The following is a 15,185-nucleotide window of genomic DNA, read 5'->3' on the forward strand; positions in this document are numbered from 1 at the left end:
TCAAGACAATAATAGTAACTGTTTCCGGCTAACCTTTCCAACATTTGATCAATGAAAGGTAAGGGAAAGTGATCTTTTCTGGTGGCATCATTTAGTTTTCTATAATCAATACAGACACGCCATCCTGTTACAGTCCTAGTAGGAATAAGCTCATCTTTTTCATTTGTGATGACAGTCATGCCACCTTTCTTAGGTACACATTGAACTGGGCTTACCCATGGACTATCAGAGATTGGATAAATTAAACATGCATCTAGCAGTTTAATAATTTCTTTCTTAACAACATCTTGCATATTAGGATTTAGTCTTCGTTGGCGTTGCACATAAGTTTTATGGCCTTCTTCCATAAGGATTTTATGTGTGCAATATGAAGGACTTATGCCTTTAATGTCATGAATTTTCCATGCAATAGCTGGTTTATGAGCTTTTAGCACAGAAATAAGTTGAGATTTTTCATTTTCAGTAAGAGAAGACGATATTATTGCAGGTAATTCAGATTCACCATGTAAATAAGCGTATTTCAAATGGTTTGGAAGTGGCTTTAACTCTAATATCGGTGGTTCTTCTATCGATGATTTATATCGATATCTGTCTTCTTATTTTAGCATTTGAATTTCTTCTATTGTTGGTCGTAATCATTAGCCATAAGTGTAGCTAACATTTTAGCTTCATCAATTAGTTCAGTTCCTTCTCCTAAAGAACGTTCTCCTGTTCCTTGTAATTCTGGAAATTCTTCTAACAATTCTTCATGTGAATCTATAGTTTGAATGTAATAACATGTATCATCTGCAGATTGCGATTGTTGCATGGCTTTATCAACAGAAAAGGTAATACTCTTGTCCTCTATACTTAGGGTCAGTTTCTTACCGAACACGTCTATTATTGCTTTAGCCGTGTTTAAGAATGGTCTTCCTAATATGAGAGGAACTCGAGAATCTTCTTCAATGTCCAGAATAACAAAATCTACTGAAAATACTAAAGTACCAACTTTAACTAGCATGTTTTCCATTATCCCTCTAGGATATTTTACTGATCGATCGGCTAGTTGTATGCTTATTCTTGTTGGTTTCAATTCTCCAAGGTCTAGTTTAGCGTATAATGAATATGGCATTAAATTTATACTAGCACCTAAGTCTGCCAATACTTCTATTGAACTAAGACAACCCAGAAAATATGGAATTGTGAAACTTTCTGAATCTGAGAATTTTTCTGGTAGCTTATTTAACAGCACTGCAGAACAATTAGCATTCATAGTAACAGCCGAGAGTTCTTCCATTTTCTTTCTATTTATGATTAGATCTTTCAAGAATTTAGCATATCTAGGCATTCCTGAAATCACATCAATGAAAGGAAGATTAACATTTATTTGATTAAATATATCCAAGAATTTGGATTGCTCGGCTTCAAGTCTTTCTTTTCTCATTTTACTCGGGTAAGGAAGTGGTGATTGGTATGGTTTAACATAAGGTTTAGCCTTAACTGTGTTATCTTCATTAACCTTTTCAACTACCTGTTCTGTATCCTTATCTTGCTCAGGCTGTGGTGCCTGTGTAGTAGGAATAGTGTCATTAGAAATTACAGGTATTTCAGGTGGTTTAAGTGTAATACCACTTCTCGTGGTAATGGCTTTAGCTGTTTCATTCCGTGGGTTAGCATTAGGTAGACTCCCCGGTTTTCTTTCACCAATTAACCTTGCTAGGTTGCTTACTTCTTGTTCCAGATTTTGGATAGAAGCTTGTTGATTTCTAAATGCTTGAGCATTTTGTTCATTGGTTTGTTTCTGAGATGTGAAAAACTGCGTTTGAGATTCAACTAGCTTCGACATCATATCTTCTAAATTTGGCTTTTTATCATCGGTTTGTGGTGGTTTATTTGGAAAAATAGGTCTTTGCTATTGTAAGTATTATTCGGTACTTGCTGATTGCTAGGACCTTGTTGATTGTTGTATGGAATATTTCGGTTATAATTCTGATTTTGATTGTAGATTGGTCTTGGCAGTTGATAATTATTTTGATAATTATTTCCAGGCCTTTGGTTCATGTATGAAACATTCTCTCTTTGTTCCATTTTTTGTTCAATACTGAGACAATCTTTTGTCAAATGTGGTCCTCCACACTGCTCACAACTAATTCGTATTGCGTGAATATCTTTAGTCATCTTTTCCATTCGTCTTTCGAAAGCATCTATCTTTGCGGAAATGGAATCAAAGTCATGGCTAGAATCGGCTCTAGCTGCTTTAGATGATCTAACGATGTCTTTTTCTTGATGCCACTTATGTGAGTGAGAAGCAGTGTTATCAATAATTTTGTAAGCTTCAGTTGCAGTTTTCTTCATAATGGAATCACCAGCTGCTATGTCGATGTCTTTTCGTGTAGTAATGCCGCATCCTTGGTAGAATATATGTACTATTTGATAAGTGTCTAAACCATGTTGAGGACATCCTCTCAACAACTTTCCAAATATTGTCCACGCTTCATATAGAGTTTCATTTGGCTTTTGTGTGAACGTAAAAATTTCTCCTTGAAGTCTCACGGCTTTAGATGCAAAGAATTGTTTAAGAAATTTTTCAACTAAGACATCCCATGTATCAATCTCCCCTTCAGGTAACGATTCTAACCAATCTTTGGCTTCTCCCTTTAAAGTCCAGGGAAATAACATGAGATATATCTATTCATCCTCAACTTCTCTAATTTTGAATAGAGTACAGATCCTATTAAAGGTACGAAGATGTTCGTTTGGATCTTCCTTCGGCGCACCACTAAATTGGCATTGATTAGTTACCATGTGTAGGATTTGTCCTTTGATTTCATAATCTGGTGCGTTAATGTCTGGTTGAGTAATTGCGTGACCTTGGCCAGTGCGTTTAGCCCTCATTCGGTCTTCCATACTTAGAGGTTCCAGATTTTCCATGATTGAATTTGTTGAATCAGAATCACTAGAGGATTCTGACTTAATGGTTTCTTCCTCGACAATCTCTGGATGAGTAATATGTGGTTCAGGAGAAATGATTAGTGGTTCAGGATCTCTGAATTGTCCCTGAATATCCTCCGGGTTCTCAATTGTGAGGTCAGGTTCAAAAAATGGATTATCAGAAATTTGAATTGGAGTACTTGGTTGACTAGATGACGATTCTAAAGAAAAATCAACGGCGACAATGTTGGCTAGATGTCTTGATCGAGTTACAGGTGGTGAACGTATGAAAGGTGGTGAACGTTTTGCTCGGTGCATTCACTGAATATCCTATTAGTTATAAAGATAAAAATTATATACGTTATCAAATTAATAGACTTTTCTGATTTTGCTCACGTTTCGAATAGCCAATAGATGCAGCAGGTAACCAGGACCCTTTAAATCGGAAGCCCACAACTCGCCACTAACAAATTCAACTATTACTACGAATCAGAAAATTTTAGATGTCTATCAATTTAACCACTTAAAATAATTTTTCGTCGAAGTTTTAAAGAAAATAAAGAAAATTCTATGTCCTAAAAACTAGAGCGTCGAGAAATAAGAAAGAAAAAGAATGCGTCGAAAAACGTCGAAAAATAAAAGGTCGGAAAATAATAAGAAAGTAGCGCGTCGAAACTTAAAAGGAATTCTAAACGAAAAACGGCAATTACTTAAAAGGTACTAAAATTTATAAACGGCGTCGCAAAATTCTAAAGCATCTAAATCTTAATCTAAAGAAAAAGCACTTAAAGGATTTTACGGCAAAGCCTAAAAATCTAGAAATAAAAATAACTACGGCAAAAACTATATCTTAAAACTAGTTACGAACGATAAAAATACAAATTACGAATAAAAAGATACAAAATATAAAAATAAAACTTAAAGTTATAAAAATACAATTTTTATAAAAATATTATTTTTATATTACTTATTTTATAAAAGTATCAATTTTATATTTAATAAAACTAATTAAAACTTAATATTACAAATTAATTAAGAACTAAACTAAATAATAAAATCCTTAACCCTAATTACTTAATTAATAATAATTATATTAAAAACCTAACCCTAATCCGTACCAGTTAAGGTTTCAGATCTGTCAAGTCACCTCATGCGACCGCATGAGTTTCCTTTGTTTGGGTCATGCGACCGCATGGATCCGGAAACCAGGCCAGAAGTTGGACTGCTACAGTACCTTGGCCCGATTACTTTTTAATTTAATTTTTATGATTTTTAATTTATAAAAATAATATATAAGTAATATTTAATTAAATAAATTTATATTTTTAAGAACTAAAAAAAATACTTTTATACTTTATATAAATTATATAAAAATATATTTTCTTTTTATTTAAACATTTAAATAGTTTTATATATATATATATATATATATATATATATATATATATATATATATATATATATATATATATATATATATATATATATATATATATATATATTTTGTATTTTTAAAATTTAAAACGTATTTTTACAAAAATAAATTAAACTTAAAAAAATCCTTTTTTCTTATATATGGCGTTTCGCTTCGGCGTTTGATTGTTCCCCGGCAGCGGCGCCAAAAATACTTGATGTTATGCGAGGTGTATACGAAATAGTTATATTTTTATTGCGAAATACTATTAAATACGATTCAATTTTACACAAGTTATTTATTTATTTATAGATTGGATATACCTAAACCTTGCTACAACACTTATAGGCAATGTACCTAATCGTAGAGTAGTGTAGTTTTTAGTAAGTCTGGTTCGTTCTGCAGGGAGCTAGCCAAGTTTAACGCTATATTTTTAAAACTATATATATATATATATATATATATATATATATATATATATATATATATATATATATATATATATATATATATATATATATATATAAGTAATATTATTATTATTATTATAAAAGGGGATTTTTACCGTTTAATGATCGATTTGTCGATTTTAAAACTTTAGTCACAATTAAAACCTAATGTAAAACATTAAATATACAAATGACTTAATTTAAGGCGTAAAGTAAATGACGATAAATAAAAATGCGATAATTGAAAGTACGATAATTAAAAATGCAATAAATAAAATGACAGTAAATAAAAGTGCGATGAGATATAAAATAAAGGAATTATGCTTATTTAAACTTCCGTAATCATGATGTTTGACGTGTTAATTTTAGTTTATTGCCATGGGTTAATTGTCCTTTGTCCTGGATTATTCGATATGTCCATCTGGTTTTTGTCCATAACAGTCCATCAGTCATAAATATAAAGTGCGAGTGTCCTCGTCAAATTATCCTTATACTCGAAGTCATATATTCCAACTAATTGGGGACTTAAACTGTAATAAGGTTTTAATACATTGTTAATGATTACACCAGGATATCGACTGCGTGTAACCCAGGGTTTTAATACTTTGTTAACAATTACGCCAAGTGTCCTTGTACGTAATCCACCCCTGTTTTAATGAGTCCATTGACTATTAATCCATTCCCGTGTCCGGTTAAATGAACGATTATTAGTACTTATAAATATCCCACCCATCGTGTCCGATCGAGTGTATGTGGTTATTTATAGGTACGTCCAATTATTAAATCTTTATATTAAATTAAACAAATATAAAGCCCATTAATAACCCATAATCTAATTTCCACAAGTGTCGGTCTTTTGTCCAAACCCCAATTATGGTACAAAGCCCAATAACTCCGTCTTAATATTTAGTCCAATATCACGATTACTTCGGCTTAAATAAGCATAATAATAATTTAGCTACGAGACATTACTTTAAAAAGGTTGAACATAACTTACAATGAGTATTAATAGCGTAGCGTTACACGGACAGAGTTTCGACTTACAAACTTAAAACATTCGCTAACATAACCTTATTATTATTAATCTTAAATTAAAATTAAAATTATAAATATAAATATATATATAGATTGAGAATTAGAGAAAGGAAAAGAAAAAGGTGTGTTAAATTCGGCCAGAATTCGTGGAATTTATAAGACCTGACATGCTACAGTGTGCCATGTGATCGCATAGAATTTCTTCCTCCAGGCCATGCGATCGCATGGCCGTCATTTCCTGCTCACAAAGCACAATAAACGTGGGATGCTGTAATTTAATATATATATATAATATAATATAAATAATTTTATATAATTATATATATATATATATATATATTATATTCTTGTGCATAGTTGACTCGTAATTTTAGGTCCGTTGCGTCGCGTGTTTCTTCTCGGTTTATGTCCCAGTTCCGGATTTTCGAACGTCCTTTCGTACGATTTAATATCTTGTACTTTGCGTTTCGCGGCTCATACTCTTGTAATTTATAGACTTTTCTCATTAATAATTTGAACCACTTGGATTGTACTTTGTACTTTTTAGCGTTTTGGTCATTTGCGTCTTCAAATTGTCGAATCTGTGTTTTGTCTTCACCTTTTAATATTTAAACGAATATCACTTGTAAATAGAACAATTGCAACTAAAAGCTTGTCTTTCTTGAGGGATAATGCTATGAAATATGTGTTCGTTTTTAGCATTATCAGTGCTCAGTAGTTAGATATCTGAGCATTTGCGGTGTATCAGTGAGTGGGACTGTCTTCGGGTGTAGTTTATAGTAGCAAGTCGTGCTCAGTAGTTAGATATCTGATTATGCTGTATAGTGTAGGGTTACCTTGCGTTAGCTATAGTTGTTATGTTGCTTGAGTTTGTTGCTTGGTTATTTGGTTGTGCCTTTGTTGTTAGAACCTCGAATGGCTAGGTTCTACTCAAGAGGTGAATCTTGATTGGTTGGATTCATCTCTAGGAGGTCAACCTATATTGGTTGGGTTGGGTCCTGTGAACTATTGTATGTTGGTATAGTTCCGGATGACGTATTCTTTGTGGGAGGATGACTATACTGGAGATTCAGCAGTTAGGACTATCGATATACCCTGGCCTGATCCGCTAGTGGTCAATGGTCCGTACAAGCTGCCGGTCCTCTAGTTAGAGCATCATTGTTGTTGTTGCTTGTTGTATGCTGTTGTTAGTTGTCGTTGCTTGGTACGAGTTGTTACTGTATGCTAGACTTTTTAGATAGTTCCGTTCACTTAGCATTGCTAATCCCACACATTTCCTCCCTGTTACTTGTTGAAGAGATGGAACTTGTTAAAGATATATTTGACAAAGCCAACTTAGATGTCTACTATTTTATAATTGTAATCGGATATTAACATAACACCAGTGGTTGTGTAATAAAGTGATTAACTAATGATGTGTAATAACAATGGTTTATACATCTAAGTGTACTGTTATAATTTAGTCTCCCGTTGTGATTTAAAAAAAAATGGCCGGTGTTACATCAGGTGATTTTCCTATCACATATCTAGGACTACCAATTGTATCCAAAATGAGCATGATATAGACTGGGACTTAATATTCAAAAAAATTCACAAAAGGATCTCGGTTTGGAAAGAAAGACCGTTGTCATTCGGCTGTCGTCTAGCTTTTGTGAAATCATTCCTTAGTATGAGAAGAAATTTCTTTTGCGGGACTCGCACTTTCGTGCTCCCTCTCGCATCATCAAAAACACGGAGGTATGAGAAGAAATTTCTTTTGTGGGGCTCAGGATAAAACATAAAAATGTCTTGGATAAAATGGGACAATTTCTTTTTTCCTTATGATTTGGATGGACTTAATGTTGGGTCTTTAAAGTTTAAAATTTGGCCTTAGTAGGTAAATGATGGCGGAGATTCTTTATAGAAAGTGATGCACTTTGGGTTCGTTCCATAAAAAGCATATAAAGGAGGAGGGTGGGTAGGGTTTAAGTGAGATCACAACTATTAAAAAAATCTGCATAGCACAACATTATCAGAATAGATACTTTATTTTACATAATGTTGGTTATACAAACTCTTTTAACCAAGAGATACTAGATTAGAGATGTCAATGGATCAGATATGGATCGGGTGAGCCTATATCCATATCCATGTCTATATTCATATAATTTTTAAAATTCATATCCATATCCATTTAGATATAATTCATCCATCCATATTCATATCCGTCGAATTAAGCCGGTTACCGGATATCCGTTGGATGTTAAGTGTTTTTTAAAAAATATTCCTATTATTAAATGAAATCATCAAAGTATTTTTAACAAATATATGTAATATATTTATGATATATGAAATTAATACTATTCACATAGTTGTATCTTCACAATCTATATTTTTGATAATATTTTAATAGTTTATAGTATACATATATAAAAATATCTAAATATATATATGCGTATAAAAAAGTGGATATGTATCTATTTATATGTATATATGTATTTTGGGTGGTAAATTGATATATAATCATGGATGATAAATTATCATCCATACACGATCAACTAATTTTTTCATCATTCATATTCATATCCATATCCACTTATCATCCATTTAGATAATCCATATACATTTAATTGCATCTGATCGGTCGGATATTCGACGAATCAAACATCCATTGTCATCCCTATAATAGATGGTTCCTCTACACGCTTCTAGGATGATCATTGGATCAGATCCAATAAACTTATTAGCAGGTACAATCGTCCATTCATAATTGAAAGGGAAAAATCAACTAACATCCGTGAAAGGGTTTGATGGACTTCAGAAGGTATATCATTCTCTTAGAACTGGATGCGTACCATCATGGATCGGCAATAAGGAGATTTTCAGAATCCATGCAATGAAAAATCTTTCGCAACTAGCAGTGATAAAAGGATTTATTGGAGCAGGACTTTAAAACCAAATGGCATATTTTCAGCCAAGGCTATAACTATTGTGAAGCGGAATGCAAATCAGTTCCCATCAGCAATGGAAACTTTCAGGATTAACCTCGTCGTACAAAAAGTGGGTATATTTGTGTGGCGTGCTAGGAGAAGAAGGCTTCCTACAAGAATGGAACTAGATAAGAGAGACATTGACATTGATTCGTTGTGATGTTCGGTATGTGTAACAACCTCAAATTGAGCTTAGCAATAAATGAGCATTTAACCCCTGTGTGCTATTATTAATGATTTTAATAATTGTGTATTATAATTTATTAATTATTTGGTTGAATTTATTTTGTGACAAGGGTCATATAACATATTTGTTTATTTAATTTGCGCCTCATTAAGACCGCTTAATGAGGCGCATTGTGTTTCTGATAACGGGTAATATACTCGTGTAGTGAGTCGAGTAGGTTTCCCTCAATAGAAGGAAACCTAACTTAGTTATATTTAACATTCTGTTTCATTTCCATGTTAAGAAACACACACAAATACACAAACTCACCCTAAAACCCCAAGCCCTAGCTTTGATTCTCGTTGGTTTTGTCTAATCAAGTTGTGAAATCATTTCCTTGTGATTTTCACTGGTCTATCAAGGTATTTACATGTCAATTTCATAAACTAATATATGTTTAAATCCTAGTTTTTGTTAAAATTTGATACAAAATGGGCATTTACATGTCAACTTCATATTTTTTTTTAAGGCAAACTCACACACACCATTAACACGAATATTTACAAATTACAACCACGAATATGTCCCAAAAAGGACTTGAATCCCCAACCTCTTGATTGGAGGGCCACCACGATACCGCCGAGTCAAATTCTCTTCGGTTCAATTTCATATTATAATATAATATAATGTTTTGCGGGTGTATGTTATTTGGAATCTTGTATTATATTATATTATATTATATTATATTATATTATATTATATTATATTATATTATATTATATTAAATAATAATAGGGTAATATCTCCTATATCTCGTATGTATATATAGAAAAATCACAAGAGTTGAGGTGGCTAGTTGTCATGGTCTTTGGCCTTGATTTATGGAAGTTTGTCTAGAGAGGATTAGACCATATAGGGATTTGTTACTTGAAGTCTCTTCTCTTTATGATTGGTAACTAGCTTCATGATGTGCCCATTACGCCCACTTGTTTCATTAAACTATTTTTAATTTTCGATCAACTTATTTTTAACAATGTGAATCAAACAAAATATAATAATAACAATATTAAAAATCAGTTTTGAAACATGTACACTTTGCAAAATCAATTAGAGCTTCCACTGGTCGGGAGATGTCGATGTGATCTGGCCAAAACCACTTCGATGGGAAGTAATACATTTAATGTGAAGATAAAAAATATACTGTAAATAAAAAAAGCTGGTTAACCAAAGGATAAAATGACAAAGTTTAGTCATCATGCATGGCCTCAACTCTCACCAATGACGCAGATTGATAAAGTAAATCTCTTTGATTAGTCATAAATTACCTTGAGTGCAATAGTAAGGAGTATAAGAACTACAATATTTAACTTTCTGTTCTGATAAACAAGAGTAATCCTAGCCACGATGAAGATTTCAAAAGATTGCTTAAATGTTAATGTCCACTATCGCGTGCCACGGGTCAATCAACGACCAAAGTTTGTAGGCTCAGTATATAAAATAATAGCACGAAAACTATAATTGATGAGCGAAAATTCAGTCTGAAATTCTAGATAATTCTTATAAAAAATTGTCTTGGGTGAAATGGGAAAAACTCCTTCTTCCTCACGAAGAAGGTGGTTTAAATATTAAATCTCTTTTTTGTAAAAATTTGGCTCTTCTTTGCAAGTGGTGGTGGAGGTTCATATCCGAAACCAACACTTTGTGGATTAATGTTATTCGGAGTATTTATGGCCATTATGGTGGGCTATCGGTTGGTGAAGGGTCATCCCGGATCCTAACCGGTGGCATTTGGTCTAACATTCGTGATGCAGGTTTCAAAACGGACGAACTCGGTATTCCATTCTCCAAGTCTTTCAAGAAAATTTTAGGCGATGGTTGTGACACGAGGTTCTGGACAGAAAATTGGTTGGGTAATATGGCGCTGAAGAACAAATTTAAAAGGTTATTTCGACTTGAAGCATCTCAAAGTGCTGCTGTCTCTGATCGGTTGCAGATTCAAAACGGGTCTGTGATGGGTAAATGGGCCTGGGTTCGCGATCCAGTGGGCCGTACACATGGAGAACTAATCGAGCTCAACAGTTTACTTGGTAACGTAACTTTTTCCATTGGTTCTAAAGATAGGTGGGTTTGGATCCTAGACACATGTAATCGTTTCACTGTAAAAAAACTTTGTAACTTAATTGATCTCAAGTACATTACGGTAGATCGTTCCGACGTCACAACACTCAGAAATCAGTTTGTTCCAAAAAAAATCGAGCTGTTTATTTGGCGGGCTAGACTTGGAAGGATTCCGGTAAGGGTTGAACTAGACAAACGAGGCATCGATCTCGACAACGTTCGATGTCCCATTTGCAACGGGGATATCGAATCAGTGATGCATATTTTGAAGACTTGCAATTTCGCAAATGATCTATGGAATCGGGTTTTTTCGTGGTGGAAACTTGATTCATCTTCTTTGAATTTAGACGACTTATTCTCCGGTAGCAACTCGACACTCAATTCGGATTTGAAGATTCATGTTTGGCAAGCGGTTTGTTGGATAGTGCTCTATTGGATTTGGAAATATAGAAATCAAAAGGTATTCAACAACAAGTGTATCACTATCCCAAGTGTTTTCAATGAGATTCAAGTAATATCGTATGATTGGATTTCGAGAAGGTGTAAGAAGGCTAATCTTGAATGGTTAATTTGGATATCTAACCCAAAGGAGTGTGGCTAGCCTGTTGTTGCTCTCTCTGCAACACGTTGGTGGATTCCCTGTTTTGTTTTGTTTCGGTCCTATATGTAATTGTAATTATCAGTTGGTCGTGTTCGGGATAATTGTTAGTATGTAATTTTGTTGATCAATGAAAGTTTGCTTTTCAAAAAAAAAAAAAATTAAAGATAATCAAATTTGATCAAGCATGATGGCAGAAGATAATTTCATTAACATACGGTGATGATGTTGAGGGCAAAGGTAAGTGAGGACATCCTAGCTAAAGCTCGAATCCAGACGCACGTATGGATCATTAACCGGACGACAAATTTTCATATTGGGGAAGAAGAAATATGGAAGACAAATTTTCATGAAAAGGTTTTCAAGAACAAAATTGGGGCGGTTCCTTCACTAATCTTGGAAATTCAAACCCTATCTTTCGATTGGCTTTCGAGGAGACAAAATTGGCATAAGCTCGAGTGGAACAATTGGTTTTCTAACCCCATATCGTGCTAGTTGCAATCTTTGCAACCTAATTCGTGTGTAGTTTTCTGTATTTTCTTGTTGTTTTTTAAGTAGCCACAATGGCACCTTTGTACTTATATCGTTGATTAATATAATTCTTACTTGCTTTTCAAAAAAAAAAAAAAGAAATATGGAAGACAAATCCATTTAACTTAACGATTATGTAATTGTTAAATAGACTTCATAATTTTACTTGTAAGAATTAGGCGATGGGTGCTAGCTAAATTTTGGTGTTATTCCTTTGTATTGGTCGCTGCTTATGACCTTGGTGTTGTAACACTGCACAAATTTACATGCAATTTTTACGGATATCCCTTGCTGTTGTCACATAGCATAATACTCCAGACGCAACACATGTGTCGTTCGCACTTATAATGTGCAACACAATAATGATTGAGCCCAACTCGTCTATTCAAAGTTGACCTCTTCCGCCCTTCAATGCAAAGACGGTACCACAAACACGGTGTATAATCACAAACATAGCAAGTCATGCAAGTACATAGTAACTACACTTGTTACTATGCAATAATATCCGTAAGAATACTCCCACTCACTTGGTTACCAGCAAAAACTCGATAGTCTAATGTTACTAAGTTTTCTATTTTCCTCTCACTTAACAATATCAAATCCCCAATTAAAACACATTTCTGATCCAATCATAATCATAACAGTTTAATACTGTAAAAAGGTTAACACATTCATTCTCAACACTTGGGTCAGAATTACACTTGAGCCATACACCGCCACTACTCATACACGCGTGAGTCCAGTCATGTGTGTGTGGAAATCATTTGCGCGCGTTTGACCAAGACTGGCGCACGCACGAAACCAGCCAAAATCATAGCACATGAGAGTTCACATGCGTACATATTACGAGAGATGCATGTGTGTGTGTCATGGACATGGGCGCGTGTGACCATACATCTGCGCCCATGCAATCATCAAATTTCAGTCACGCTTGAGGCAAGACAAACGCGCGTGTTAGCCCTCATGCTCGCGAGGCACACTACATGTGCGCGAGGAACACCACACGCGCGCGAGGCACGGCTTGCGCGTGTGAGGCCATGAACTGGAGTGGCAACTGCTGTTCAACTTTTTAAACACCCAAATCTTCATTTTGACATATTTTAAGCTTATCAATATATCATGCAAAGACTTCACACATAGCATATCAAAGCTATTATAACCACAAATTTCATCTAATAAACAACACATAACAAGATTCAAACATTTATCCAAGCTAATACAAAAACCCATTAAAACCTTTACGTAAAAGGAAATCAAATACTAATATCACCAAGTTTTATTTGCTTGATTCACGAAAACACTTGTTCATGATCTTGTTTGTTTGAATTTCAAGAATCAAAAGTGACGGAGTTTAGCACTTTAGCTAGGGTAATATTTTGGTTCTGTAGTTGCAAAATGAACAAAGATGCAACATGAACTTCAAAGTGAGGTAACCGCCTCACTTCCTATACAGATAATTTATCCCTTATCCAAAACACAATGTTTCTTTTAAGCAAGCCTAACTAGACCCATTTTAATCAACGAGGTATTCTTTGTGACTTTGTCACAAAGCAAATTCATATGTCCGCTTTCAAAATTACCTAAAGTTGTGATGTGGTCCAGCGGTTGGTAGTCTGCCTCCTTTAGGAGAGGTCAGGAGTTCGACCCCCGCTGGCTACATATTAAAAACACAATTTCATCCCTGTCATAAAGTATCCACCCATGACATCTTTCCCATATCGTTTTGGGGGTAAAGGGGAGGGGAGTTTTACTTGGCCATGCTCTTGGATCGGTTTCAAGGTTTTCTCCGGGCACCGATGGGGGCGGGGTTATTATCGTTGCATCAGCATAGTCGAAACGGGAGATGATCGCAACGGGTGGTTTAGTCCCCCTCGGATGATCTCTCGCTGTCCAAAAAAAATAATTTATTATTTTCCCTTTTTATTAAATTTTTCAAAAATTACACATAATTTAAATATGGTATCTAAATTAAGTTAATAATATATTACCGGATTACCTTTTTTTAGACTATGAATGCGGGTTTTATAGGTGTAAATGGTCTTTTTGCCTATCAATGAAATGAAGCTTGCTTAAAAAAAAAAAAAAGTGCAAACTCATCGAAATGTGTATATATACGTGGCTTTACCTTTTTTTGATGATGATGATTAGTTTTAGAGAGTAATTTTAAGGGATTATCACTAAAATGTATTATGGTATATGATGCACGTAAGGTGTTTGATGAAATGTCTGAAACAAAACATTGATTAGGCAGGAGCAAGACGCACCTTGCGTCCTTACGTCCCCGGGAAGCAAGGTCGCAAAAGGCACCTTGCGTCCTTGCGTCCACCAGGAAGCAAGGTCGCAAAATAGGCACCTTGCGCCCTTGCGTCTTGCGCGGACAAATTGTCAACTTTTATTTTCTATGAGTTCTGAGTTAAAAATGGAAGAAAAAATGGGCATATTGGTGATAATCTCTAATTTTAAATGGGCTTATACATTGAACACTATTAAGTGGGCTAATTAACAGTCAATCCTAAAGTGAATAGCTCATCTCCAAAAGACATTGCGAAAACCTGCTCTGATGCTTTAAAATTTTGAATCATCAACATGTCTCGAAAAAAATTTACTCCGTATTAAACTTAAAAAATCATTTACATGCATTAAATTGTAAATTTTAGAAAAATTACTAATAACTCAACCCCAAAGGTGGTCTAGTGATTGGGTGCTTGAAAATCTATAAAGAAGACCCGGGTTCAATCCTCACTAGTTACACTTTGAGTCCTTGCTTTTTAAAAAAAAAAATACACTTCCGTTTTATTTTCTTTAAGAAAACCGGCCGGTATGTATTGTCTTTGAATGACATGCAATTGCAAACCCATGCAGCCACTTTTAATGAATTTTCATCATTGTGTTCTCTTGTCCTTTTGGTATATATTGCATTGAGGAAAGATAGGAAAATATTTTTTTAAAGACAAATCACATATTCAACACAAATATTTACATAATAGTGTTGACC

The 15,185-nt window shown here is 34.1% G+C and overlaps 1 non-coding gene across 1 annotated transcript; it reads left to right on the plus strand.

The window, feature by feature from the left end:
• Positions 1-2,422: 2,422 nt before the first annotated feature.
• On the plus strand, positions 2,423-2,529 carry LOC139887223 (small nucleolar RNA R71). Its single transcript, XR_011773062.1, has one exon. It is a non-coding gene; the product is annotated as a small nucleolar RNA R71 (small nucleolar RNA).
• Positions 2,530-15,185: the final 12,656 nt, after the last annotated feature.

This window comes from Rutidosis leptorrhynchoides, chromosome 1 (assembly GCF_046630445.1).
Source record: "Rutidosis leptorrhynchoides isolate AG116_Rl617_1_P2 chromosome 1, CSIRO_AGI_Rlap_v1, whole genome shotgun sequence".
Taxonomy (NCBI): domain Eukaryota; kingdom Viridiplantae; phylum Streptophyta; class Magnoliopsida; order Asterales; family Asteraceae; genus Rutidosis; species Rutidosis leptorrhynchoides.